This window comes from Tupaia chinensis, unplaced genomic scaffold (assembly GCF_000334495.1).
Source record: "Tupaia chinensis unplaced genomic scaffold, TupChi_1.0 Scaffold000370_1, whole genome shotgun sequence".
NCBI classification, from domain to species: domain Eukaryota; kingdom Metazoa; phylum Chordata; class Mammalia; order Scandentia; family Tupaiidae; genus Tupaia; species Tupaia belangeri.
Window position 1 is genome coordinate 4929614 of NW_006159867.1, and position 11714 is coordinate 4941327.

Genomic DNA, 11714 nt, shown 5'->3' on the forward strand with positions numbered 1-11714 from the left:
GAAGCAGTTCTCCGGGGGAATTCTAAGTTTGTTTGGACAAAGGGACTAGCAGGTTAGTAATACAAGTAAATGGGAATAATTGCATATTTGGGTTGTATTTCAAGATTAAACCAAAAGGGACCAGCAGTTAGCATAATGGCTATGTCGTTGAACTCCCATGTAGTCGACCGTGGTTCAGGTCCCGGACCTGGTGGCTTAAACTCACGCCGGGCGCGTGTGTGTGTGTGACCAAGATCCCGAGAGGAGAATGGAGGTAATAATAAAAATTTTTTAAAAAGATTAAATCACAAGTATTTTCTGATAGTTGGATGTAGAGTATGAGAGAAAACATAAGTTAAGCATGATGACTCCAAAACTCTTCACATGAATAACAGGTGAAGAGAAGAACCAATTACTTAAATGGGAAAACCTGTGTAAAAAGTAGATTATGGAGAAGAATCAGGAATGTTTATTTTTTTTATTTTTTTAATTTAAATTTATTTATTTACATTCATTCACTATACATCATTACAACATACAAAATGAGACTTTCCATCCAGAATATACTATGTAAGAGATGCCTTTAAGGAATCTTAATCAATTAAACAATTATCTGGTAAAGTTGACAGACAACTATTATTTTTATTTTTTAGAGGTTTTTACCTTAGGACATGTGCACTCTCTGGAGAGAGCAAGAGATAAAGGCAGTGAGAGGGAAAGTGGGAAATCACCCCCCCTTCCCAAGGTGATGACCTTGCCACAATCCTTCCTCCTCCATTCTCCTCCTGAAATCTTGGGTACACATGCACAAGCAAATGAGTTTCAAGCTACCACATCTGGGACTCAAACCTTTGTCGGCGTTGTGGGAATCTGGTGACATAACCATTATGCCATCTGCTTGCCTCTGGACAATTGTTATTATAATTTTTAAAGTAAATTACTACAATTGTGGGTTTAAGGAATTAGTTCTAAACACAGGTTTAGGAAAGTGGACATCTGGTTATAAAGGAAGAAGGCAGCAAAAGAATGTTTTGATATACCATCTGATATTTTTAAGCATAAACTTATTTATCCATTTATTTAAATTGACAGGTAAGTTGTATATATTTACCGTGTAGAGTACGATATTTTGAAATACATATACATTGTAAATTGACTAAATCTAGCTAATTAACATATACATTATCTCATATAGTTATCATTTTTGTGATGAGAACACTTTTATATCCATTGTGTTACATTTTTCCTTTTATTTTTTTGGAGAGACTGTCCCAGTGTGAACCTGAAGACAAAGCACTATGAGAACAACGGCTACCAAGAAGTGGAAATGGTCCAGTCAAAGCAAAATCTGACCATTTAAGAACAAAGATCATGGCAACAGTTTTAGATGCTCAAGGCATTCTGCTTGTCGACATTTTGGAAGCCCAAAGACCCATAACAGCTGCTTTTTTTTTTTCTTATACAGGTTTTTGCTATAGGGCGCGTGCGCTTGCCAGACAGACAGAAAGAGACAGAGAGACAGAAAGCGAGAAATCACCCCCTGGGCAGGGGGGATGGCCATGCCACAGTCCCTTCTCCTCCATTCTCCTCTCGGGATCTTGGGCACGCACGCACACACGCCCAGAGTGAGTTTTAAGTCACCGGGTCCGGGACACGAACTGCGGTTGACTACGTGGGAGTCAGCGACATAGCCATTGCACTAATTGCTGGTCCCAACAGCTGCTATTTTGACAGTGTTTGGATAGAGCTAGCTGAGGTTTTAGCAGAAAAACAGAAACGCTTTATCAGAGAGTCCTTCTCCACAATGCTCCTGTTCATTCCTGTCATCAAACAAGGGCAATTTTGGGAACCAGCAGTTAGCGTAATGGCTATGTCGCTGGACTCCCACGTAGTCGACCATGGTTCGCGTCCCGGACCTGGTGGCTTAAAACTCACGCCGGGCGCGTGTGCGTGCGTGCCCAGGATCCCGAGAGGAGGATGGAGGAGAGGGGATTGCGGCGTGACCATCCCCCCTGGGGGGTGATTTCTCGCTTTCTGTCTCTATGTCTCTCTCTGTCTGTCTGGCAAGCGCACGCGCCCTACAGTGAAAATCTCTCCAAAAAAAACCCAAAAAACAAAAAACAAGGGCAATTTTGTGAGGGTTTTGATGGGAAATCATTAGACATCCACTTTACTGTCCTGATTTGGCTCCAGGTGACTTTCTTATTTTTGGTTTCCTTTTTTTTTTTTTTTTTCTTTTCTTAAAGAAGTTTTTGCCTTAGGGCACATGAGCTGACCAGAGAGAGAGACAGACAGACAGACACAGTGAGAAGGAAAGTGAGAAATCATCCCCGAGAGGGGATGGACACACTCAACCCCTTCTCCTCCTGAGATTTTGGGCATGCTTGCACACATACCCAGAGTGATTTTTAAGCCACCAGGTCTAGGATTCGAACCACAGTCTGCCATGTGGAAATCCAATGATGTCAGCACTACGCCATCCGCTGGTCCCTTGTTTCCTAATATTAAAAAAAAAAAAAAAAGGAAAAAAAATGTTTAAAGGGCACCTATTGATATCTTCCCTCAGTCTACAGTGTAAGAAGTACTTTTGATATGTTTAAATTCCCAAGACCCTCAGTCGTTCAGGAGTTAATTAAATGGCTAATATAATCACCTACAAAAATGTCTTGAACTTGATTGTGTTTATGTTAAGAAATAGAGGGTGTTGTTTAAAAAAAATTAATTCCATTTTTTTCATGAACTTTTTGAGGTCACCACCTTTGAGTAAAGCTGGTCAAGAATCTCCTTTTAAATCTTAAAATCGAGTGATAAAGACACACAAAAGGTAGGAATCTAAGAATAAATAACAGAACAGTTCTTTCCTTGGTTGAAGGGAAAAACATTCCCAAAGAAATACGGAGAAAAATTCAAAGTTGACCAGTTCATATAGGAATAGGGTAGAAAAGGTAGAGATTCTTGGAGGGTTTCACTAAACAAAGCAGGATTTTATTTATCACTCTTGGAATTAGAAAATCCTGGGTCTCAAGTAGAATTTCTTGATACTGAATAAGATAGAGTTATTCTAGCAGCAGGTAATTACTTTTCTAAATGTTCTGCTTTGATGCTAGGTGGTGTTTGAAGGTAGTTTCCCAGAAGAGGGAATCAGAAGAATGTTTGATATATATGGAAAGGGAACACGAGTGGAAAGGTTATTGCCACGGCGTTGCCTGAAGTGCTACCCGTTCTTACTGCCTATGGAAGAAAATGCAATGCTTGTTTTAGTACTTGTTGCAAAGTTAAAGCCCAAAATATGATGACAGGGGCCCCTTAATATTTCTTTTTAAAAGTATATTCTCCTGGTCCTTGAAACCCTGCTATGAAATTGCTAATTAATATTTGGCAAAGAATTTGGAAAGGTGTGTATTCCCAGATATGCTATAAAACATCTAGGTTAGAATGTGAAATCAAGGCTACAGGACTCCCATTAAAAGGATTTATAACTATGTTTTAACTTAGAGTGGAGATGGAAAGAACACCAGACAGCCGTTAAGAGGTTGAAAGTAGAAAATATGCTCTACTATTCATCAAAAAGAAGGCACTAGGGACATAGAATTTGTTTTAAGTTTCTGGAAGATGTTGAAGAATTAAACAACCTTGGAAGTGATATTTTGAAACTAGAACCTACTTTGTGATTCAACAAATAACTTAATATGATGAAACTCTTAGGAATACATGCAGAAGAGATGCTTACTTATAAAACAATGATAAGCTTGGCATTTTAAAATATTACACTAAATGTGGAAGGAGGGGATTTTTAAAAAATACGAATTTTTAAAAACGAATATTAATATTAGGATCAATAGGTATAGCTTAAAGCCTCAGTATGTAATATAAATGCCATTTTGCAATTCCAGTGTTTACTTATAAAATGAGTTAATTGCTACGGAAATAAAGATACATATTACAAAACAGAATAACAATCTATGACAAAATTTTCTTTAGGAACTTGAAGATTTATAGGAAAAAATATGTTTCCTTAAATATTTTAGCAGAATTAATTTGTATGTAGTTATATACACAAAAATTAACAGTACATGTTTCATGCCATTTGTTTTTTGTTTTTATGTCATCTAAAGCACATTTATGCAAAATTTAGTTATCAGATTTCGGTATTAACATTAGTCAGAGAAAGTCGACAATTCGTAAAAATTGGTATTTAGGACCAGCAGGTGGTGCAGAGGTTAATGTGCTGGGCCCCACATGACTGACTGTAGCTCACATCAAAGACCCAGTGGGTTGAAAACCATGTGGGTGCACGTATGTGTATACCCAAAAGCCCTAGAGAAGAGTGGAGGAGAAGGGACTGCAGCATGGCTGTCCCCCCACGGGATGATTTCTCATTCTCTCTCTCTCTTTCTGTCTGGAAAGTGCATTTACCCTATAGCAAATAATATAATAAATAATATTATAATAAAGAAAAACAGAAAAAGGAAAAAAGGAAGGAGTTCAGCTTCGGTGGCACAGTATATGCTTCTCAGAGGAGAGAATGAGGGGAGGAGAGAGGCTTAGAGGGATTGGTGAGGGAAGGGAAGAACACGCCAAGTGCATGTGCATGTGTGCCCTAAATTCCAAGAGTAGGATACAGGATAAGGGATTGTGGCATGGCCTATCCCCCTAGGAAGGTGATTTCTTACTTTCTGTCTCTCTGGTGAGCTCATGCGCCCTTTAGCAAAAATCTCTAAAAAAAATAATAAAACAGAATTACAGTATGCCACACTCATTAATAGTGAATGCTATCATTCCTTTAAAATAAAGGTACTTTGAGAGGCAAAAATTATAAAATAGCTTCTTATTTTTATTTTAATTATTACATTTTTAGAAAAAGATTTATTTTCAATTTTATTTACTATTATTTTTCATTTTGGACCCGAGAGTGACAGAAAGAAAGGGAGAGTGAGAAAGCAAGCCAACAAATCTGGGACTCAAACCATGGCTAGCCATATGGGAATCTAGTTCCTTAACCACCATACCACCTGTTGGCCTCAATTTTAATTATTACTTTTAAAACCAACTTTTGTTAAATTTTCAGATGTTCATGTAGATTTATTGATTGATTGTCTTCCTCGTTAAGTTACATTTTTTATTATTCCTTCTCAGTGTTCTAGAAGGTATTAGATGTTTCACTAATGTTTTGTTAAAATAATATATATTGATATTATTTGACATTGAAAGTCATATGTATTGCATTTATTAGCCTTTTAAAAATGATTTGACTCTTTTATCTACAGTATGGTATAGAACATAGTTTATAATTTTATATAATTATATCCCTTATTGTTTCTACTATAATTTTTGAATCAGAAATAATACTTAAAATGGTTATTTCCCTAATGTGTCTCTGCTATTGTTTCATTTAGTACTGTAAGAAATTATTTTTATATTAGTAAATATAAATTTTTATTTATCAATGGTTGAATTAGTTTTATCATTTTTATTTTTCTTCAAGCATGTATTCAGTTCACAAAATTAAATAATTTTATATTCAGATTCATACTATATACACACCTTCATATATAATTGTTTTTGCTTCTAATAATTCATTGATAACTAAATCTTTCGTAATTAGTATTCACCTTGCATAATTAATGTTAACATTGTATAGAAAATGACCATCACACACATACACACACATGCAGTGTTTTACTTTTCCAAAAAATCGAGGCTTTTTAAATTTGTATGTACTTTTCATTATATTACAGCTAGAGAAGCAGAAATTTGGCATTTGGAACTTAGATTTCTACACAATATAAGCAAATGAAACTAATAAGTGAGTCTAGGATGAATATGACATTGTCTGTGTACATCTTAAAGTAACTAGGTTGCAATATGATGTACTCTTGTTTTTCATGTAACCAACCTCTCTGTTAAGAGGGTTATTTTCAAGAAGTGATGTAGCGGGCCTGAACACGGGAGTGTGTCTATGAAGATGTGAATAATAGACTCTTTGAAAGAAAAGATCAAATCTCGTATTCAAGTCTGTCATTTGTCTGAAGAAGTTTCCACTCTTACCTTTATTATAAGATAAGGGTCACTCTTCTTAGGGAAGCATGAATTTCAAATAATCTGTTTTCATTTCCTGAAATTCACACCCTTATGTGCGCTTGCCGATATTCAGGCAACTAGGTCAATCCCACTGGGCCCTGGAGTGTCAGTTCTCACAAATTCATAACTCCAAGTGAACCTTAGAATACATAGGTCAAGTTCTAGTAGAGAATCCTACTGAGATTTTGATTAAAATTGCATTAAATTAAAAGATTAAGTTTGGAAGAAGTAAAATATTTATAAAATGGTATTTCTTTCCACTTATTTCAATCCGTCTTTATGTTCATGAAAGTGAAGTCATATTCTTCATGCAGGTTTATCCTCACAAAAATACTAATTTTACTATGTAAAGTGTGTGTGACATATTTTTCTCTGTATGAAGGCTTATGTTTGTATATACATGTACTAAACTTATAAAAATACTTTAGAACTTACATTATAAATATGTATTTGTATATATGTACATATATAAAACAACACTTTATTTTAATTCTAATATTTTCCAGGTTCTTAAATATTCAAAATGAATGCCAGTTGTTTTTCTCCCATGCAACTTTTCTACTACAGGAATTTTTTTTGTGTATGTTTCTTACTTGACTTGTTCTTACAGACTAATAGCCAATGACACTTGTGGCTCTTGGGAAAATGTGAAGTATTATATGCAGTGCGAGAGGCAATCTGCCGTGAACCTGGAGCATCGCCGAATATCTGTATGCCAAGGTTGCAAGGCTTAACCATTTTTTTAAAAACTGGGTCAGTTTTTGAGTGTTGTGTTTATAGTTAGCAACTTTGAAGGATGATGTAATGTCCCCCTGGAACCACAAATGGGCTTCAGTATTGTTGCTTGGAATGGGGTAGATTTCTCAGGTCAGGGTTTCTCAGCTATGAGGCAAACCCACTGACTGCAATATCCATGCAGCCTCCGAGCCCCACATTGCCTATCATACTTAGCAGGAAATAGAACTGGCACCTGCTGACACTCATGCTACTTGCTGTATTGTCCTTTGACTCAAGTCGAAAGTCTCCTGTCTTTTTTTTTTTTTTTTTTTGAGAGGTTTTTGCTATAGGGCACGAGTGCTCGCCAGACAGACAGAGAGAGACAGAGAGACAGAAAGTGAGAAATCACCCCCCAGGGGGGATGGCCACACCACAATCCCTTCTCCTCCATTCTCCTCTCGGGATCTTAGGCACACACACACACACACACACGCCCGGCATGAGTTTTAAGCCATCAGGTCCGGGACTCGAACCGTGGTAGACTATGTGGGAGTCCAGCAACATAGCCACTACACTAACTGCTGGTTCCTAAAGTCTCCTGTCTTGTGCTTACATTGGGAAACAGTTACAGACTGACTCATTAGGCTAGATATAGGGGAAAATGGCGGCATAGTCCAATAGTTTGGGATGGGAAGGGGTAATTAACAAAGAACTGACTTTAACTAAGATGATGGCTAAGGGTTTTACAAACTAGGCATGGGGATATGAACACATTCCTTGTGGTTGGGCAGGAACCAATTTTTCAGTGGTGGGCTGAGAGTAAGGGTCTCCCAATAGCCTATCAGTTAATGAGGCTGAACAATGAGAGGTCAAAGGCAACAAACCCACGGATGGTGCTTTGGTTGCTTATTCTCCTCTGAGTGGAAAAGGAAAGTATACCATGATGGCAATGGAGCAGGAGTTCCCACAGTATGGCTACAAAGCAATGTTATTGTGGCTGTGGAATTCTCAAAGTCAAAATAAGTGATGTTCAGCAATAAAGACCTCGCCATTCAATAAAGAGTTTGGAAAGCCAAAACATCTGAGGTTTGATTGGTCAAGCAGCAAGCAGGTGACTCTCACACATAGCTGTTCCCCCACTGCTGGGTAAGGCAGAGCTGTAGAAGCATGCACAGGGCAGAAAGTCAGGGACCTCTGGATCCAGATGCTTGCCAGATGTTGGGCAGCACCAGGAGGAAGAAACAGCACTCTTTTATGGGCACCAAAGTTGGAACGAGAGAGCAAGGGACAAAAAAAAAAAAAAAAAAAAAAATTCCCCCCTGCTGTAGGCCCCTTCCCATCCCACATTTAGCCTCTCCTTCTCCCTGCACTCCATGCATTCCAGGCCAAAATTATCTTCCTTCCTGGCCTGGATGGGGAAGGAAGCATCTGAATTCTGCTAATCAGATATGGGCAGGATTCTCAATAGGGAATAGAAGCTAATGTGACCTTGTGACCTTGTGTGGGAGACTCTAGGACAACTCAGTGTGTTCTTCTCTCTTCCACTTCGGAATATATGTAATTCTTACCCACGTTAGAGTGCATGAACTGCAAATACCCAAGCTTGTCGGAGGGAACTTCATTCAGTGAAAACTGCACATAAAGAGGTCTGACAGGAGTAAAATAGGACATAAGGAGAGGGGGAATCGCAGTATTAGTTAAATACATGGCGGATGATAGAATACTCAAGAGATGCCATTTCCCTGTACAACAGCACCATCTGTCTCAGGAAGCCACTAAGTATAAGCCTTTAAAAATGAAAAACAACGGTTAACCACCTACAGAGCTTTTACTGAAACTGAATGCCTGACCCATTAAGACCCCAGGATTCCCTAGCTTCACATCATTCTGGGATTTTTTTTTTTCTTCTTTTTTTGGAGAGGTTTTTGCTATAGGACACATGCGCTCACCAGGAAGAGAGAGACAGAGAGGCAGAAAGCAAGAAATCACCCCCTCCCCCCAGGGGGAATGGCCATGCTGCAATCACTTCTCCTCCATTCTCCTCTAGGGATCTTGGGCCGCATGCACACGTGCCTGTTGTGAGTTTAAGCCACCGGGTCTGGGACTCGAACCATGGTTGACTACATGGGAGTCCAGTGACATAGCCATTATGCTAACTGCTGGTCCCATCATTCTGGGATTTGTCAACCTAGACTCAATGGCTAACAAGGGAAAGGCCTAAGAAGTCTCACTCTTGCCATGAAAGTGGTATATTGAAGAGCTCAGCTAGTCTCAGGTCATGTGAGAAAGTGGCAGTTTTCAACACCAGATAAGAAGACTTTACTTTCCACTCACCTGAAGCAAAGCTGCTTGTTCTATAGGTTTTTCATTTACCAGGATCCCCTAAATCCCTACCGTGGTTCATTAATGGGTTGGCTAAGTGAAACTCACAGGGACAACAGGAATGTGAAACTACATATTGAAAACTTATCATTTCACCTCATCCATTCCTGGGTATGATGAGTCTTTCTTCTCTCTACTGCAACCTCAGGCCACCCCGCTGTCATCTCAGTTTAAGGAAAGCACAAGACATTTGACTCAGTGCCAGTTCAGCCACGTGGTTTCTCTGGACATGATGGCCTGGAATCAAGAAGACTGAATTCTGGGGTGAGTACACTGCTCACTGGGTCTCCCTAGCATGACATTTTGCCAACATGAGGCATATCTACAGAGACTGAAAATTTCTTTAAAATGCCCTTCTCTGGGGCCAACAAGTGATATAGTGGTTACCGTGCTGGACTCCCACATGGCCGACAGCCGGAGAGCTTGAAAATCATTTTGAAAGTGTTTGCTTGTATACCTCAAATCCCAAGAGAATAAGGCATTGTGGTGTGGCCATCCCTCCAGAGGGTGATTTCTCACTTCCCCTCTCCTTGTCTCTAGCTTTCTCTCTCTGGCTAGTGCACACACCCTATGGCAAAAATGTTATAAAAAACAAACAAACAAACAAACAAACAAAACGCCCTGTTCTACTCAGATTTGACACTGATTGACAAAAAGTTGTAGGTGTCAGAAGAAGTTGCCATGCTTTGAGTATGTCCTATGGAAATCCGTGTATTGGGATTTGACTACACTGTCTGTACTGCAAAGGTGTCAAGTGAAACCTTGATTCCTTCATGGTGTCCCAGGGTAAGAGCCCATGAGTGATGATTGGTTTGGAGTGAGTGTGTCATGAAGGAAACAGTCCCATGAATCAATTAATGATATGTCCTGAGACCCAGTGAGTTTCAGATCTCATGAGAAGAGAGTTTAGCTTTCATGACAGTTGGTTGCTCTAAAAGAGCGATCAGCAAGGGCCTCTCTCTCTACTCAAGCCCGCCATCCTCTGTGCTTCCATTGGCCATGCTGTAGGCCTCAGATTGGACTTGCCAGCCACCACATATATGTGTTTGTGAATAAACTTGTCTTCTTTATACAACCACTAAGTTCAGGTATTTCTGTCAGCAACACAATTATCAAACTAAGACAGAAGTGACAGAGAAAAAAGTGAACTTTTAGCTCCTACATTGGGACACAGTCATTCTGTTCTTTTGAGAAAGCAAGAACCTTGTCATGTCTTAGAGGAGGGGGGTGGGGAAGGGATATGAATAAAGTATCTTTACCTCAGAGCACCACAGCCTAGCAAAAGAATCTTGGGGTATTCCTGAATCAAGCAGCAGCTGACAATCTGACAACCCTCCTTCTGTGAGTTCCTTATCCCTGTCCATGTACCATGAAAATAGAAAAATTCATGTAGATGCGACTGGTCCTGAATTATTTATCTGTGCCTGACACCATTAGTAGCAGCTTCTGAACTTGGAGTTCATCTCTCCCTTCTACCCTTACAGGGTTGCAAATAGACAAGCACAGCTTTCATTTCATCTGACTGCTACCAGTTCATGTGCTTTTGGTAATGTCCAAGTGGCCTTGGGCCATGCATGCTTGATGGCTGAAGCAGTGGCTACCTGAAAACACTGCTTAAATTAACCCACGTAATGGTGATTTCAAATAAAGTATAATAACAAATCCCTGGCTGGTATGAGCTGTTGAGTGTTAGTACATGGGGAGAGTGAGCCTCTTCCACTGGGGAGGTGAATTGTTTTTTTGCTTATGTATTGTCTCCTGGAATTATTAGCAATGCCAAAAAAGATCAGCACATCAATCTTGCCTCTCCTGCATGGGTAATAATGGATCATTGATGGGCCTTCAACTACATCTTGTCTGCCTATAGTAAGAACCTATAGTAAGAGCATTTTCCTAGTTCTCTGAGTCTGGAACCCTGGGGCGCATGGTTGAGGTCACTAATACAGGTTGATCTCATTAATCTGCTTGGAGGACTGTTGATAGTTAAAGGCTGTATAACATAATTAGGGACAGTATAAAACAAACTGAACAGATTTAATTCCAGCCTCTGTCATTTGGATCAATCAGAGTAGACAATGGAGTGGCACATTTACATAAAAATGTAGGTTTGTCTATGAACATGTAGGGCCAAGAGTGAGCTGTTGAGATAGTCAATCTGCCATGGTCCCAGAGCATCCCCCTTGACTTAACTGAGTATGTCAAGAATGCAATGACAACTCTTTACCTGAGACATTTTGGGTACAAGGGAACCAATGTACATCTTTTGTTTATGTTGTTTAAATAACATAATATGAATAATAGATAACAAATATTTTGTCTCTTTTGCAATAATCTCATATTTTTACCAACATCCTTGAAATAGTAACAAGCTTTCTATTAGGTAAAACCAACTCCCAGGCATAAATATATACCTTCTTGGAAATATACAGTGTATATTTCTAACTTCCAGCTTTAAAAATAAATTTAGCCCAAACTCTCCAAATATTTTAACATATATTAACACAAACATAGGACACTCTTGCCAACACACACACACAAACACACTCACAAACTCT

General features: G+C 39.0%; 1 pseudogene; it reads left to right on the forward strand.

Moving 5' to 3' along the window:
• Positions 1-6794, forward strand: part of LOC102494644 (mitochondrial fission factor-like) — a 23094-nt pseudogene extending 16300 nt beyond the window's left edge.
• The last annotated feature ends 4920 nt before the right edge of the window (positions 6795-11714 follow it).